The sequence below is a fragment of the Chlorocebus sabaeus genome, chromosome 14 (assembly GCF_047675955.1).
Source record: "Chlorocebus sabaeus isolate Y175 chromosome 14, mChlSab1.0.hap1, whole genome shotgun sequence".
NCBI classification, from domain to species: Eukaryota; Metazoa; Chordata; class Mammalia; order Primates; family Cercopithecidae; genus Chlorocebus; species Chlorocebus sabaeus.
Window position 1 is genome coordinate 23,782,053 of NC_132917.1, and position 17,480 is coordinate 23,799,532.

Genomic DNA, 17,480 nt, shown 5'->3' on the forward strand with positions numbered 1-17,480 from the left:
GTGGGTCCCTGACCCCCACGTAGCCTAACTGGGAGACACTTCCCAGTAGGGGCCAACAGATACCTCATATAGGCGGCTGCCTCTCTGGGATGAAGTCTCCAGAGGAAGGATTAGGCAGCAATATTTGCTGTTTTGCAATATTTGCTGTTCTGCAGCCTCCGCTGGTGATACCCAGGAAAACAGGGTCTGGGATGAACCTCCAGCAAACTCCAACAGACCTGCAGCTGAGGGACCTGACTGTTAGAAGGAAAACTAACAAACAAAGCAATAGCATCAACATCACCAAAAAGGTCATCTACACCAAAACCCCATCTGTAGGTCACCAACATCAAAGACCAAAGGTAGATAAAACCACAAAAATGAGGAGAAACCAGAGCAGAAAAGCTGAAAATTCTAAAAATCAGAGTGCCTCTTCTCCTCCAAAGGATCGTAGCTCCTTGCCAGCAAAGGAACAAAGCTGGATGGAGGATGACTTTGACGAGTTGACAGAAGTAGGCTTCAGATGGTCAGTAATAACAAACTTCTGCAAGCTAAAGGAGGATGTTCAAACCCATCTCAAGGAAGTAAAACCATTGAAAAAAGATGAGACGAATGGCTAACTGGAATAAACAGTGTAGAGAAGACCTTAAATGACCTGATAGAACTGAAAACCATGGCATGAGAACTTTGTGATGCATGCACAACCTTCAATAGCCGATTTGATCAAGTGGAAGAAAGGGTATCAGTGGTTGAAGATCAAATTAATGAAACAAAGTGATAAGACAAGGTCAGAGAAAAAAGAGTAAAAAGAAATGAACAAAACCTCCAGGCAATATGGGACTATGTGAAAAGACCATACCTATGTTTGATTGATTTCTGTACCTGAAAGTGATGAGGAGGATGGAACCAAGTTGGAAAACACTCTTCAGGATATTATGCAAGAGAACTTCCCCAACATAGCAAGGCAGGCCAACATTCAAATTCAGGAAATACAGAGAACACCACAAAGATACTCCTTGAGAAAAGCAACCCCAAAGCACATATTGTCAGATTCACCAAGGTTGAAATGAAAGAAAAAGTGTTAAGGGCAACCAGAGAGAAAGGTTGAGTTACCCACAAAGGGAAGCCCATGATATTAACAGCAGATCTCTCAGCAGAAACCCACAAGAAGAGAGTGGGGGCCAATAGTAAACATTCTTAAAGAAAAGAATTTTCAACCCAGAATTTCATACCCAGCCAAACTAAGCTGCATAAGTGAAGGAGAAATAAAATCCTTTACAGACAAGCAAATGCTGACAGATTTTGTCACCACTAGGCCTGCCTTATGAGAGCTCCTGAAGGAAGCACTAAACATGGAAAGGAACAACTGGTACCAGCCACTGCAAAAACATGCCAAATTGTAAAGACCATTGATGCTGTGAAGAAACTGCATGAATTAACGGGCAAAATAACCAGCAAACATCATAATGACAGGATCAAATTCACACATAACAATATTAACCTTAAATGTAAATGGGCTAAATGCCCCAATTAAAAGACACAGACTGGCACATTGGATAGAGTGAAGATCCATCAATGTGCTGTATTCAGGAGACCCATCTCACATGCAAAGACGCACATAGGCTCAAAATAAAGAGATGGAGGAAGATCTGCCAAGCAAATGGAAGGAAAAAAAAAGCAGGGGTTGCAATCCTAGTCTCTGATAAAATAGACTTTAAACCAAGAAAGATCAAGAGACAAAGAAGGCCATTACATAATGGTAAAGGGATCAATTCAACAAGAAGAGCTAACTATCCTAAATATATATGCACCCAATAAAGGAGCACCCAGATTCATAAAGCAAGTCCTTAGAGACCTACAAAAAGACTTAGACTCCCACACAATAATAATGGGAGACTTTAACACCCCACTGTCAATATTAGACAGATCAACAAGATAGAAGGTTAACAAGGATATCCAGGACTTGAACTCAGCTCTGCAACAAGCAGATCTAATAGACATCTACAGAACTCTGCACCCCAGATCAACAGAATATACATTCTTCTCAGCACCACATTGCACTTATTCTAAAATTGACCACATAATTGGAAGTAAAGCACTCCTCAGCAAATGTAAAAGAACAGAAATCACAACAAACTGTCTCTCAGACCACAGTGCAATCAAATTAGAACTCAGGATGAAGAACTCATTCAAATCCACACAACTACATGGAAACTGAACAACTTGCTCCTGAATGACTACTGGGTAAATAGCGACATGAAGGCAGAAATAAAGATGTTCTTTGAAACCAATGGGAAGAAAGACACAACATACCAGAATCTCTGGGACACATTTAAAGCAGTGTGTAGAGGGAAATTTATAGCACTAAATGCCCACAAGAGAAAGCAGTAAAGATCTAAAATCGACACCCTAACATCACAATTAAAAGAACTAGAGAAGCAAGAGCAAACAAATTCAAAAGCTAGCAGAAGGCAAGAAATAACTAATATCAGAGCAGAGCTGAAAGAGATAGAGACACAAAAACCCTTCAAAAAATCAATGAATCCAGGAGTTGGTTTTTCGAAAAGATCAACAAAATTGATTGACTGCTAGCTAGACTAATGAAGAAGAAAAGAGAGAAGAATCAAATAGACACAATAAAAAATTATAAAGGGGATATCACCACTGATCCCACAGAAATACAAACTACCATCAGAGAATACTATAAACCCTCTACGCAAATAAACTAGAAAATCTAGAAGAAATGGTTAAATTCCTGGAAATATACACCCTCCCAAGACTAAACCAGGAAGAAGTTGAATCTCTGAATAGAGCAATAACAGGCTCTGAAATTGAGGCAATAATTAAGAGCCTACCAACCAAAAAAAGTGCAGGACCAGACAGATTCACAGCCAAATTCTACCAGAGGTACAAAGAGGAGCTGGTACCATTCCTTCTGAAACTATTCCAATCAACAGAAAAAGAGGGAATCCTCCCTAACCCATTTTATGAGGCCACCATCATCCTGATACCGAAGCCTGACAGAGACACAACAAAAAAAAGAGAATTTTAGACCAATATGCCTGATGAACATTGATGCGAAAATCCTCAATAAAATACTGGCAAACCGAATCCAGCAGCACATCAAAAAGCTTATCCACCACGATCAAGTTGACTTCATCCCTGGGATGCAAGGCTGGTTCAACATATGCATATCAATAAACATAATCCATCACATAAAGAGAACCAATGACAAAAAAACCACATGATTATCTCAATAGATGCAGAAAAGGCCTTTGACAAAATTCAACAACCCTTCATGCTAAAAACTTTCAATAAACTAGGTATTGATGGAACATATCTCAAAATAATAAGAGCTATTTATGACAAACCCACAGCCAATATCATACTGAATGGGGAAAAACTGGAAGCATTCCCTTTGAAAACTGGCACAAGACAAGGATGCCCTCTCTCACCACTCCTATTTAACATTGTGTTGGAAGTTCTGGCCAGGGCAATCAGGCAAGAGAGGGAAATAAAGGGTATTGAATTAGGAAATGAGGAAGTCAAATTGTCCCTGTTTGCAGATGACATGATTGTATATTTAGAAAATTCCATTGTCTCAGCCCCAAATCTCCTTAAGCTGATAAGCGACTTCAGCAAAGTCTCAGGATACAAAATCAGTGTGCAAAAATCACAAGCATTCCTATACACCATTAACAGATAAACAGAGAGCCAAATCATGAGTGAACTCCCATTTACAACTGTTACAAAGATAATAAAATACCTAGGAATCCAACTTACAAGGGATGTGAAGGACTTCTTCAAGGAAAACTACAAACCACTGCTCAACGAAATAAAAGAGGACACAAACAAATGGAAGAATATTTCATGCTTATGGATAGGAAGAATCAATATCATGAAAATGGCCATGCTGCCCAAAGTGTTTATAGATTCAATGACATCCCCATCAAGCTACCAATGACTTTCTTCACAGAATTGGAAAAAACTGCTTTAAAGTTCATATGGAACCAAAAAAGAGCCCGCGTTGCCAAGACAATCCTAAGTCAAAAGAACTAAGCTGGAGGCATCACGCTACCTGACTTCAAACTATGCTATAAGGCTGCAGTAACCAAAACAGCATGGTACTGGTACCAAAACAGATATACAGACCAATGGAACAGAACGGGGGCCTCAGAAATAACACCACACATCTACAACCATCTGATCTTTGACAAACCTGACAAAAACAAGAAATGGGGAAAGGATTCCCTATTTAATAAATGGTGCTGGGAAAACTGGTTAGCCATATGCAGAAAGCTGAAACTGGATCCCTTCCTTACACCTTATACAAAAATTAATTCAAGATGGGTTAAAGACTTGAATGGTAGACCTAAAACCATAAAAACCCTAGAAGAAAACCTAGGCAATACCATTCAGGACATAGGCCTGGGCAAGGACTTCATGACTAAAACACCAAAAGCAATGGCAACAAAAGCCAAAATAGGCAAATGGGATCTAATTAAACTAAAGAGCTTCTGCATGGCAAAAGAAACTACCATCGGAGTGAACAGGCAACCTACAGAATGGGAGAAAATTTTTGCAATCTACCAATCTGACAAAGGTTAATATCCAGAATCTACAAAGAACTGAAACAAATTTACAAGAAGAAAACAAATAGCCCCATCAAAAAGTGGGCAAAGGATATGAACAGACACTTCTCAAAAGAAGACATCCATGCAGCCAACAGACACATGAAAAAAGCTTATCATCACTGGTCATCAGAGAAATGCAAATCAAAACCTCAATGAGATACCATCTTGTGCCAGTTAAAATGGCAGTCATTAAAAAGTTATGAAACAACAGATGCTGGAGAGAATGTGGAGAAATAGGAATGCTTTTACACTGTTGGCGGAAGCGTAAATTAGTTTAACCATTGTGGAAGACAGTGTGGCGATTCCTCAAGGATCTAGAACTAGAATTACCATTTGACTCAGCAATCCCATTACTGGGTATATACCCAAAGGATCATAAATCATGCTACTATAAAGACACATGCACATGTATGTTTATTGTGGCACTATTCACAATAGCAAAGACTTGGAACCAACCCAAATGTCCATCAATGATAGACTGGATTAAGAAAATGTGGTACATATACACCATGGAATACTATGCAGCCATAAAAAAGGATGAGTCCATGTCCTTTGCAAGGATATGGATGAAGCTGGAAATCATTATTCTCAGCCAACTATCACAAGGACAGAAAACCAAATAGCACATGTTTTCACTCATAGGTGGGAATTGAACAATGAGATCACTTGGACACAGGGTGGGGAACATCACACACCAGGGCCTGTCAGGTGGGGGGCTGGTGGAGGGATAGCATCAGGAGAAATACCTAATGTGAATGAGTCGATGGGTGCAGCAAACCACCGTGGCACATGTATACTTACATATCAAACCTGCACGTTGTGTACATGTACCCTAGAACTTAAAGTATAATAATAAAAAAAAGTTTTACAACCTTATTTTTCTTCTACTACTCATATTTTCATTCCACTTTTTTCATTGAATCATATTCCGCTATATTTTATGCTTTACTGATCATTCTTATCTGCAACAAAAATACATATGTAAATTGACATTAATTTAAAAAATTATTTTCTGTAACCACAGGACTACTATAAGTATTAAATTTCTTTTTGATTTATTATTATGATATTATTAGTCCACAATTGATCAAAACAATATGTATTATTTTAAATAATAATTATCAAACGTAAAATGCAATTGGAAATACATTCTTTTTTTGTTTGTTTTTAGGGACGGAGTCTTGCTCTGTGGCCCAGGCTGGAGTGCAGTGGCGCGATTTTGGCTCACTGAAAGCTCCGCATCACGGTTTCACGCCATTCTCCTGCCTCAGCCTCCCGAGTTGCTGGGACTACAGGCGCCTGCCACCACGCCCGGCTAATTTTTTGTATTTTTAGTAGAGATGGGGTTTCACCGTGTTAGCCAAGATGGTTTCGATCTCCTGACCTCATGATCCGCCCCTCTCAGCCTCCCAAAGTGCTGGGATTACAGGCGTGAGTCACCGTGCCTGGCCTGGAAATACATTCTTAGTGGTAGTTGGTAGGGCTGAATTTTTCCCAATAGTTGTATATGTGGATGAATACTACTTATTGCTAGAATGGAACTGAGTTCGAAATTAATTATCTTCCTATTTTTTATTTTTAAATTTAATTTAATTTAATTTTTTTTTTTAAGACGGAATCTCGCACTGTCACCCAGGATGGAGCGCCGTGGCGCCATCTTGGCTCACTGCAAGCTCCGCCTCCCGGATTTACACCATTCTCCTGCCTCAGCCTCTCGAGTAGCTGGGACTACAAGGGCCCGCCACCATGCCCGGCTTATTTTTGTGTATTTTTAGTAGAGATGGGGTTTCACAGTGTTAGCCAGGATGGTCTCTATCTCTTGACCTCGTGATCTGCCCGCCTTGCCCTCCCAAAGTACTGGGATTGCAGACGTGAGCCACCGCACCGGCCCCTATTTTTTATTTTGCTAGACAAGCTCTGGGAAATCTAGTTTGCATAAATTAGATGGGAAAGAAATTTCGTTATAGGAATGCCAGCCGATTCTTTGAATACCTCTGAATTATATAATAAAAACCATAGAATGATCTATCATCAAAAGTTATTTTCAATGCTCTATGAGGTGACAACTTAATTAGATCTTGCTTCAGTTTTGTTGAAAGTAAAGACTTGGAAACCACCCAATCTGTTACTCAGTCATAAGTGTCATTCAAGTTCTCAGTTTCTGGAATTATACCAACAAAACTTTCTGAAGACTTATCAAATGCTTATTAATTATATCTGCTATTTTTTCACTTAGAGGCACCTTGTTTAAATTGATATGCTCAGGAAAGATTTAGGAAGTAAAAATGTTAATTTCAATACACTTTTGCTAAAGTTTTTGGATCAAATTCTTTTACCCTATCCCATGCTTTAAATGTATTTTCAGGCCGGGAGTGGTGGCTCATGCCTGTAATCCCAGCGCTTTGGAAGCCTGAGGCGGGTAGATCAGCTGAGGTCAGGAGTTTAAGACCAGCCTGGCCAACACGGCGAAACCTGTCTCTATTAGAAATACAAAAATTAGCTGAGTGTGGTGGCAGGTGCCTGTAGTCCCAGCTACTCGGGAGGCTGAGGCAGGAGAATTGCTTGAACCCTGGAGGTGGAGGTTGCAATGAGCCGAGATCACATCATTGCATGCCAGCCTGAGCAACAGAGTGAGACTCTGTCTAAAAAAAAAAAAAAAAAGGTATTCATTAACATATTGGAGCTGCAGACTTAACTCATTTATGGAAAACATCTGTGACATTCTTACTGGCAAAGGCAGTCCTCACTGTTAAACTAATCAGCCAAATCAAATTACTTTCTATCAGAAAAAGTTTCTCATTTTTTAATTCAAGTAATCATGTTAATATGCACCTTATAACAATCATTTTGCTTCTGAATCTTAAGAAATATAGATGGACAAGGCATGCAGCCGTCCTTTCCTGGATGAATTACGATACAAAAATGTTCACTGTTTCTCATTGATACTATTTTTGCTTTATTCTCACGGGACTCTCTTTCACATATGGTGCATTTTTGAACAATAGAGGATGAAAGAGATCATGCAATTTAAAAATATTTAGAATTTTCTCTTCCTTTGGCACCTTACAGTTCTTTTGCTCCAAGCCAGGCTCAAAGGCTCAAAGGGCTGTGTGAGCATGAGCCCTTTTGTATAGTGGGTAAAGGGAGGCTGGGGAGGGAGGCCGGAAGGTAGCTTTGACATGAGTCCTCAACTACAGCAGATCCTTTTCAGGAAAGTACATATGGATTGAGAACCTGGGAAAAAGGAACCCTTTAAATCCATTCATGCCTGGGTGCCCCTTCTAATGGTTGTGTGAACCATCAGGACACAAAGTTCTCTCGTTTGGAGACTGCTGTTACAAAAGATCACCTGCTCCCTGGGCACCTCCACAGGTGCTGTATAGCTATCACCAAAGCGTCACTTGTGTGGATCTCTCTGCATAGCTGGACCCAACTGGAAGTTTGTAATGAGAATTATAGGAGGCAACTGGAATGCCCTACAGAGGAGGCTCCAGACAGTTATTGCCTTGAGGAGGTTTATGAAAAAGGCTCCCACTAGGCACCCAGCAATGCAGCGGGTATGTTTAGGAAAGGCTGACTGGCCAGGGGGTGAGCTGCCGAGAGGCTTCACCAGGCCCGCGGAACTTCAGAGAATTGCTGTAGTCCAGGTCAGACTCCCTGCCTGTCGGCATGTGGAGCACGGGTCTACAGCTCACAGAACTGAGTTCTCAAATCCAGATGTCAGTGTGCTAATTTGTAAGGAGAAATTATTGGCATGGGGGCTGAACCCCAAAATCTACAGGCAAATCTATGTGGAATGTCAAATGGTAAGCCAGGACTCAGGACAAGATTGAATGATTGAGATTAATTGGGGGTGGAGCCAAGATGGTGGACTAGAGGCAGCTCATGTGTGCTGCTGTTATGGAGAAGAAACAAAAGGACTAGCAAACATTGAGCTACAGGACAATATCTGAGAAACCACGTTGGGACCCATCAGGGCAGTAGAGGAACACAGAGTGCAGAAAGGAGTGAAGCCAGGCACCAGCTGCCTGGGTTCAGCATGGAGCCTGGAGAACCTCTCCAACACAGGACAGGGTGAGTGAGTGAGAGCCCCCAGGGGGATTCATGCTCTCCACAGGGACCTGGGCAAGACTGGGAATAGGAGAATCCCACTGGGCCCCACACCTACCCATCGCATTTCTAGACTGAGGCAGAGAACCACTCAGATGTTTTCCGGGGCCAACTCTCGAGTCCAAGGGGACCTCTATAATAAGCCTTGGGCCTTGAGGCAGACCAGCCAGTGCCATAGCCCCAGTAGAGGCTGTAGTTGCCATGACTGGGAGCTGTAAGGTTGCTCCACCCACCCATGCTGGGCAGGCCTCAACACCAGCCTCTAGCCCAGCAGTCTCACTTCAGCCTGAACTCCGTCAGCCATTCCACCCACTCCTACCACTGGTAGCCAGGTGGGCAACACCTGCTAGAGCTTCCCGCTCAGTGGCCCTGCTTCTGTGTGAACTCAGCTAGAGGGTGCAGCTTTCTGTTGTCCTGGGAAACACCCGAACAGCAGAGTGAGTGACTCTACCCACCCCCGCCACTGGTAGCCGGTGGGTAACAACTGCTAGAGCTCCTGGCCCAGCAGCTCTGCTTCTGTGTGAATTCAGCTGGTGGGTGCAGCCTCCTATTGTCCCAGGAAGCACCCAGATGGCAAGGCACATGACCACACCCACCCTTGCCACTGACAGCCAAGTGGAGAACACCTGCTAGAGCTTCTGGCTCAGCAGTACTGTTTCTGTGTGAACTCAGCCAACAAATGCAGCCTTCTGTTGTTCCAGGAAGCACACAGACACCAGAGCAGGCATTCCCACCAGCCCCAGCCACTGGTAGCCTGACAAGTCACACCTGCCAGAGCTTTTGGCCCTGTGACTCTACTTCTACCTGAATTTGTCAAGGGACGCAGCCTCCTGTTGCACTGGAAACACCCAGACAGCAGGGCAGTCAACAGCACCCACCCCCGCTTCCTGTAGCCAGATGGGCCACACCCAGTAGTTTCCAATCCAGTGGTCCTGCTTCTGCCTGAACTCTGCAGGCAGGTGCAACCTTGTGTTTCACCAGGAAGCATACAGACAGCAGATTGGAGCTGACCTGGCAAGGTTACAGCTTGTCTGCCAACTGTGGCCCTTGCCTAAGGGAGTTCCATGGACCAGAACACCCAAAAAAGAAATGCAAGTAGAGAGACAGTAATTGGAAGGGGCTCCTCCAAGACCTAGGAGTGGACTAGAATTGAAAGCAGTTAACCAAACCCACCTTATACCATAATCAAACCCCCAAGGGCATCAAAGAAGAAAAAAGAAAAAAAAGATTTCATCCAAAGGACAGCAACTTCAAAGATTGAAGGAACATCAGCCCACACAAATGAGAAAGAACTAGCACAAAAACTCTGGCAAATCAAAAAGCCAGAGTGTCTTCTTTCCTCCAAATGACCACACTAGTTCCCCAGCAAGGGTTCTTGACTGGGCTGGAATGACTGAAATGATAGAAATAGAATTCAGAAGATGGTTAGGAATGAAGATCATCAAGATTCAGGGGAATTCAAAACCCAATCCAAGGAAGCTAACAATCAAAATAAAACAATACAGGAGCTGACAGATTAAATAGCCTCTATGTAAAAGAACCCAACTGATCTGATATAGCTGAAAAACACACTACAAGAATTGCACATTGCAACTGTAAGTATTAACAGCAGAATAGACCAAGCTGAGTAAAGAATCCCAGAGCTCAAAGACTAGCTTTCTGAAATAACCCATTCAGACAAGAATAAAGAAAAAAGAATAAAAAAGAATGAACAAAACCTCAGAGAAATATGGGATGGTGTGATTAGATCAAATCTATGACTCATGGGCATCCCTAAAAGAGACAGGGAGAAAGCAAGCAACTTAGAAGACATATTTTAGGATAATGTTCATGAAAATTTCTTGAACCTTGTTAGAGAGGCCAATATTCAAATCCAGGAAATGCAGAGAACCCCTAAGAGATATTACTCAAGACCATCCCCATACTCAAGACATATAATCATCAGATTCTCCAAGGTTTACATGAAAGAAAATATGTCAAAGGCAGCTAGAGAGAAAGGGCAGGTTACCTACAAAGTGAACTCCATCAGGCTAACAGCAGATCTTTCAGAAGAAAACCTAAAAGTCAGAAGAGATTGGGGGCCTATATTTAGCATTCTTTTTTTTTTTTTTTTTTTTGAGACAGAGTCTTGCTCTGTTGCCCAGGCTGGAGTGCAGTGGCACGATCTCAGCTCACTACAACTTCTACCTCCTGGGTTCAAGCAATTCTCCTGTCTTAGCCTCCCAAGTAGCAGGGATTACAGGCACCCGCCACCACAACCAGCTAATTTTTGTATTTTTAGTAGAGACATGGTTTGTTGTGTTAGCCAGGCTGGTCTCAAACTCTTGACCTCAGGTGATCTGCCTGCCTCAGCCTCCCAAAGTGCTGGGATTACAGGTATGAGCCACCTCACCTGGCCTCATTTCATTCTTAAGGAAGAAAATTTCCAACCAAGAATTTCATATCTGGCCAAACTAAGCTTCATATGTGAAGGAGAAATAAGATGATTTTCAGACAAGCAAATGCTGAGGGGATTTTTTTTTCCCGCCAGACCTGCCTTATAAACAGTCCTGAGAGGAGCACCAAATATGGAAGGGAAAGACCATGACTAGCCAGTACAAAAACACACTTAAGTAGACAGACTTAAGTATAAATCAGTCACACAAACAAGTCTGCATAATAACCAGCTAACAACATGATGACAGGATCAAATCTGCACTTATCAATAATAACCTTGAATGTAAATGGGCTAAATATCTCAATCAAAAGACACAGAGTAGCAAGCTGGATAAAAAAGCAAGTCCAATGGTATGCTGTCTTCAAGAGACCCATCTCACATGCAGTGAAATCTGTAGGCTCAAAATAAAAGGATGGAGAAAAGTCTACAAAGAAAACAGAAAAAAGCAGGGGCTGCAATCATAACTTTAGACAAAATTGACTTTAACCTAACAAAGATAAAAAAAGATAAAGAAGGGCATTATATAATAGTAAAGGGTGCAATTCAACAAGAAGACCTAACTATCCTAAATATATACACACTCAACACAGGAGCACCCAGATTCATAAAGCAAGTTCTTAGAGACCTATGAAGAGATTTAGATTCCCACACAATAATAATGGGAGACTTCAACACCTCACTGACAGTATTAGACCACTGAGGCAGAAAATTAACAAAGCTGTTCAGGACCTGAACTCAACACTTGATCAAAGTAACCTGATATCTACAGAACGCTCCACCCAAAAACAACAGAATATACATTCTTCTCATCACCACATGGCACATACTACAAAATCAACCAGACAATCAGACATAAAACAATACTCAGCAAAATAAAAAAACCTGAAATCATACCAACCACATTCTCAGACCACAGTGCAATAAAATAGAAATCAATACTAAGAAAATCATTAAAACCATATGATTACATGGAAATTAAATAACCTGCTCCTAAATGACTTTTGGGTAAATAATGAAATTAAGGCAGAAATAAAAAAATTCTTTGAAACTAATGAGAACAAAGATATGACATACAAGAATCTCTGGGACACAGCTAAGGCAGTGTTAATAGGGAAGTTTATAGCACTAAATGCCCATATCAAACAGATAGATCCCAAATTAACAACCTAATATTACAACTAGAAGACCTAGGGAAGCATGAGCAAACCAACCCCAATGCTATTGGAAGATAAGAAATAATCAAAATCAGAGCTGAGCTAAAGGAAATTGAGACACAAAAACCATACAAAAGGTCAATAAATCCAGAAATTGGTTCTTTGAAAGAAATTAATCAGACAGATAGATCACTAGCTAGACTAATAAAGAAAAAACGAGAGAAGATACAAATAAACACAATTACAAATTACAAAGAGGAGGTTACCACTGGCCCCACAAAAATACAAAAAACCTTCAGAGACTACTTTGAATACCTCTGTGCATACAAACTAGAAAATCTAGAAGTGGATAAATTCCTGGAAACAAACAACTTCCTAAGACTGAACCAGAAGAAACTGAATCCCTGAACAGACCAATAATGAGTTCTGAAATTGAATTAGTAATAAAAAGCCCACCAACCAAAACAAACAAACAAACAAACAAACAGGAAAAGTCCAGGACCAGAGGAATTCACAGCCAAATTCTACCTGAGGTATAAAGAAAAGCTGGTACCATTCCAACAGAAACTATTACAAAAAATTGAGGAGGAGGGACTCCTCCCCAACTCATTTTATGAGGCCAGCATCATTCTGATACCAAAACCTGGCAGAGACACAACAACAACAACAAAAAAAAAAAAAAAAAAAAAAAAGAAAAGAAAAAGAAAAATTCAGGCTGATATTTTTGATGAACATAGATGCACAGATCCTCAACAAAATGCCAGCAAATTGAATCCAACAGCACATGCAAGATTGGTTCAACATATGCAAATCAATAAATGTGATTAGTCACTTAAACATAACTAAAAATAAAACCATATGATTATCTCAATAGATACAGACCTTTCTGATGATTTTCAATAAAATTCAACATCCCTTCATGTTAAAAATCCTCAATAAACTAGCCATTGAAGGAGTATACTTCAAAATAATAAGATCCATCAATAACAAACTCACAGCGAACATCATACTGAATGGACAAAAGTTGGAAGCATTCTTCCTGAAACCAGCACAAGAGAAGGCTGCCCTCTCTCACCACTCCTACTCAACATAGTATTGGAAGTCCTGGACAGAGCAATCAGGCAAGAAATAGAAATAAAAGATATCCAAATAGAAAGAGAGGAAGTCAACTATTCCTCTTTGCTTAGACATGATTCTCTATCTAGAAAATGTCATAGTCTCTGCCCAAAAGCTCCTTAATCTGATAAATAACTTAAGCAAAGTTTTAGGATACAAAATCAATATACAAAAATCAGTAGTATTCTTATGCACCAACAACATCCAAGCTGAGAGCCACTTCAGGAATGCAATCATTCACAATAGCCACAAAAAGAATAAAATACCTGGGAATACAGCTAACCAGGGGGGTGAAAGATCTCTACAATGAGAATTACAAAACACTGCTCAAAGAAATCAGAGATGATACAAACAAATGGAAAAATATTCAATACTCATAGATAGGAGGAGTCAATATTGTTAAAATGGCCATATTGCCCAAAGCAATTTACAGATTCGATGCTACTCCTATCAAACTGCCAAAGACATTCTTCAGAGATTTAGGAAAAGCTATTTTAAAATTCATATGGAACCAAAAAAGAGCTCAAATAGCTAAGGCAACCCTAAGCAAAGCTGGAGGCATCACCTTACCCAACTTCAAACTATATACCACAGGACTACAGTAACCAAAACACCATAGTACTGGTACAAAAATAGACATATAGACCACTGGAACAGTAGAGAGAGCCCAGAAATAATGCCATACCCCTATAACCATCTGATCTTCAACAAAGTTGACCAAACAAAAGCAATGGCAAAAAAAAAAAAAAAAAAAAAAAGCAATGGAAAAGACTCTTTATTCAATAAATGGCACTAGAATAAATGGCTAGCCACATGCAGAAGATTGAACTTGACCTCTTCGTTACACCACATACAAAATCAACTCAAGATGGATTAAAGACTGATGTGTAAAAACTCAAACTATAAAAACCCTGGAAGATAACCTAGGAAATGCCATTCTGGACATAGGACTTGGTAAAAATTTCATAATGAAGACATTAAAGCAATTGCAACAAAACAGAAGTTGACAAATGGGATGTAATCAAATTAAAGAGCTTCTGCACAGCAAAATAAACCATCAACAGAGTAAACAGACAACCTACTGAGAGAAAATATTTGCAAACTATACATCTGACAAAGGTCTAATATCCAGAATCGATAAGGAACTGAAACAAATTTACAAGTAAAAACAACCCCATCAAAAAGTGGGCAAAGGACATGAACACACACTTTTCAAAAGAAGACCTATATGCAGTCAAAAAGCATATGAAAAATGCTAAACATCACTAACCATTAGAGAAATGCAAATCAAAACTACAAGATACCATCTCACACCATTCAGAATGGCTATTACTAAAAAGTCAAAAAATAATAGATGTTGGCGAGGTTGTGGAGAAAAAGGAATGCTTATACAGTGCTAGTGGGAGTATAAATTAATTCAGCCATTGTAGAAATAAGTGTGGCAATTCCTCACTGAACTTAAAACAGAATTACCATTTGACCCAGCAATCCCATTACCGGGTATGTACCCAAAAGAATATAAATCATTCCACCATAAAGACACATGCATGTATATATTCCCTGTAGCCTATTCACAATAGTAAAGACATGTAATCAACCTAAATGCCCATCAATGGTAGACAGGATAAAGAAAATGTGGTATATATACATCATCATGGAATACTATGGAGCCGTAAAAATAATGAGATTATGTCCTTTGCAGCAACATGGATAGACGTGGAGGCATTATCCTTAGCAAACTAACACAGGGACAGAAAACCAAATACCACCTGTTCTCACTTGTAAGTGGGAGCTAAACAAGGAGAACACGTGGATACTAGGAGGGAAACAACAGACACTGGGGCCTACTTGAGATTGGAGGGTGGGAGGAGGGAGGGGATCAGAAAAAACACCTATCAGTCACTATGCATATTGCCTGGGTGATGAAATCATCTGTATACCAAACCCCTGTGACACACAGTTTACCTGTGTAACAAACCTGTACGTGTACCCCTGAACCTAAAACAGAAGTTTAAAAAGTAAAAAGAGATGAATTGAATGCTTAATAATCTGGCAAAGATATCAAGATGTATCAGTCTTGCCATTGAGACGAGATGTGGTGTAGCAAAAATATATTTGGTCTTTGTTCCTGGTTCCTGGTTCCTGGCAGAGAGCTCCTAAAACTCTTGGAATTTATGAAGGGATCTGAGTGTCTTTTTTACTCATGCTAATGAGATGACTCATTTCTGGGATGGGGGGTAGGTACTAGATAGCTTCAGGGCAGGGGCTGATCACCAGAAGAACCAACCCTGTGATTAGAGGGTTGGAACTTTTAGCCTTATCCCCTGACTTCTGGGAAGGGAAAGTGAGTGGGGATTGAGTTCAGTCATATAACCGATGATTCAATCAATTATGCCTACATAACGGAAGCCCGTATAAAAACCCTGAAACAACAAGGTTTGGAGAGCTTCTGGACTGGTGAGCACATCCACATGCTGGGTAGGGCATGTGTCTGGAGAGGTGTGGAAGTTCTGTGCCTCCGCCCCATACATCTCCATTTGGCTATTCCTGACTTGCATCCTTTATAAGAAAACTGCCATCGTAAGTGCAGTATAGCCCTTTCATGAGTTCTGTAGTCATTCCAGCAAATTACCATGAATCATGGGACTCCCCAGCAAATCTGTAGCCAGGTCAGACAGAAGTGTGGGTAGTGCGGGTAGTCTGGGGACCTGGGACTTGTGTTTGGCATCCGTAGTGGGAACAGGCTTGTGGGAACTGAGCTCCTTAACCTGCGGGGTCTGCACTAACTCCAGTTAGCTAGTGTCAAATTGAATCGTGGGACACTTGGTCAAAGAATTATTGTTGGAAAGTACCAGGATACTTAAATTGTTTGCTCAAAGACCCTCCCACTTTGAATAGACCCAACCAACACTTACTCCAGTGACTCTTATGTGAGCTTCCTGGCTGATCTTTTTTTTTTTTTTTTTTTTTTTTTTTGAGACAGAGTCTCGCTGTGTCACCCAGGCTAGATTACAGTGGCATGATCATAGCTCAGTGTAATCTCAAACTCGGACTCAAGCAACCCTTCTGCCTCAGCCTTCTGAGTAGTTGGGACTACAGGTGTGTACCACTATGCCCAGCTATTTTTGCATTTTTTGTAGAGACAAGATCTTGCTATATTGCCCAGACTGATTTCGAACTCCTGGGTTCAGGCAATCCTCCTGCTTTGGCCTCCCAAGTGCTGGGATTATAGGCATGAGCCACTGCACCTGGCCCCACTTCCACTTTTTTTTTGTGGTTACACATTCCTTCTACACACATGTCAATATGTTCACATGTTCAAGTCTTGCAGGTGTGAGAGCCATTCTTTGCATGTCTCTGCTCCTGTCCATTCTGTTTTGATGACACAGCTTAACTTTAGCCTGCAGTATTGATAGCTCAATCTTTGTTTAGCTCTGGGCCTTGGCACCCCTGGCCTCTTTTGGAGTTGTGGCTAGAAGTCCTCAAATGCTTCCTGGCTTGTCGTGCAAACCTCATAAGTATCTTTATATCGTACATCTCTGGACTGCAGAGGTGTGACTGTCCAACGTCACCATGATTTAGCACTATCTGGAATAACCTGCTTCTCCAGTCTCTGACTCAGCTAGTTCAAATGTCTGCAGTATTTCCTCTCATTCTCACCCACTGGGACACTAAGACCCCCTCCACTAGCAGAGGGGACTGATAAATTAGAGCTGAATTACATACAACTCCCACCCGCCAAAAAAGCCCCTTAACTGCATGTTACAAGCTATGGTGTAAAAGTCCTTCCTTGTAAGAGACAAAACAAAAATTCCAGAGAGCCATAAAGTTGCTCAAATTCTGACCCTGAAATTCTACTTGCAGACCTAAGGAAACAATCAGAGATACAAAGAATTATGTAAAAGTTATAAACTGTAATATTATTTATGAAGTGGAAAAACTAGAAATAATCTAAATATCTAACAAAGAACAATATTATGTTTAAATTATATGATATGTAGTGATTTAAAATGTTTTTGAAGCAATTTAAAGACATGCAAGGTCTCATAG

The 17,480-nt window shown here is 40.7% G+C and overlaps 1 long non-coding RNA gene across 2 annotated transcripts in view; it reads left to right on the forward strand.

Moving 5' to 3' along the window:
• The window catches only part of LOC103220676 (uncharacterized), a 43,924-nt gene extending 30,927 nt beyond the window's left edge, over positions 1-12,997 (forward strand). Inside the window, exon 4 of one of the 2 annotated variants that reach the window (XR_012095231.1) lies at positions 5,785-12,997. This is a non-coding gene — a long non-coding RNA (uncharacterized lncRNA). The remainder of the gene's footprint in view (positions 1-5,784) is intronic. The other variant, XR_492579.3, reaches the window with a different exon arrangement.
• The last annotated feature ends 4,483 nt before the right edge of the window (positions 12,998-17,480 follow it).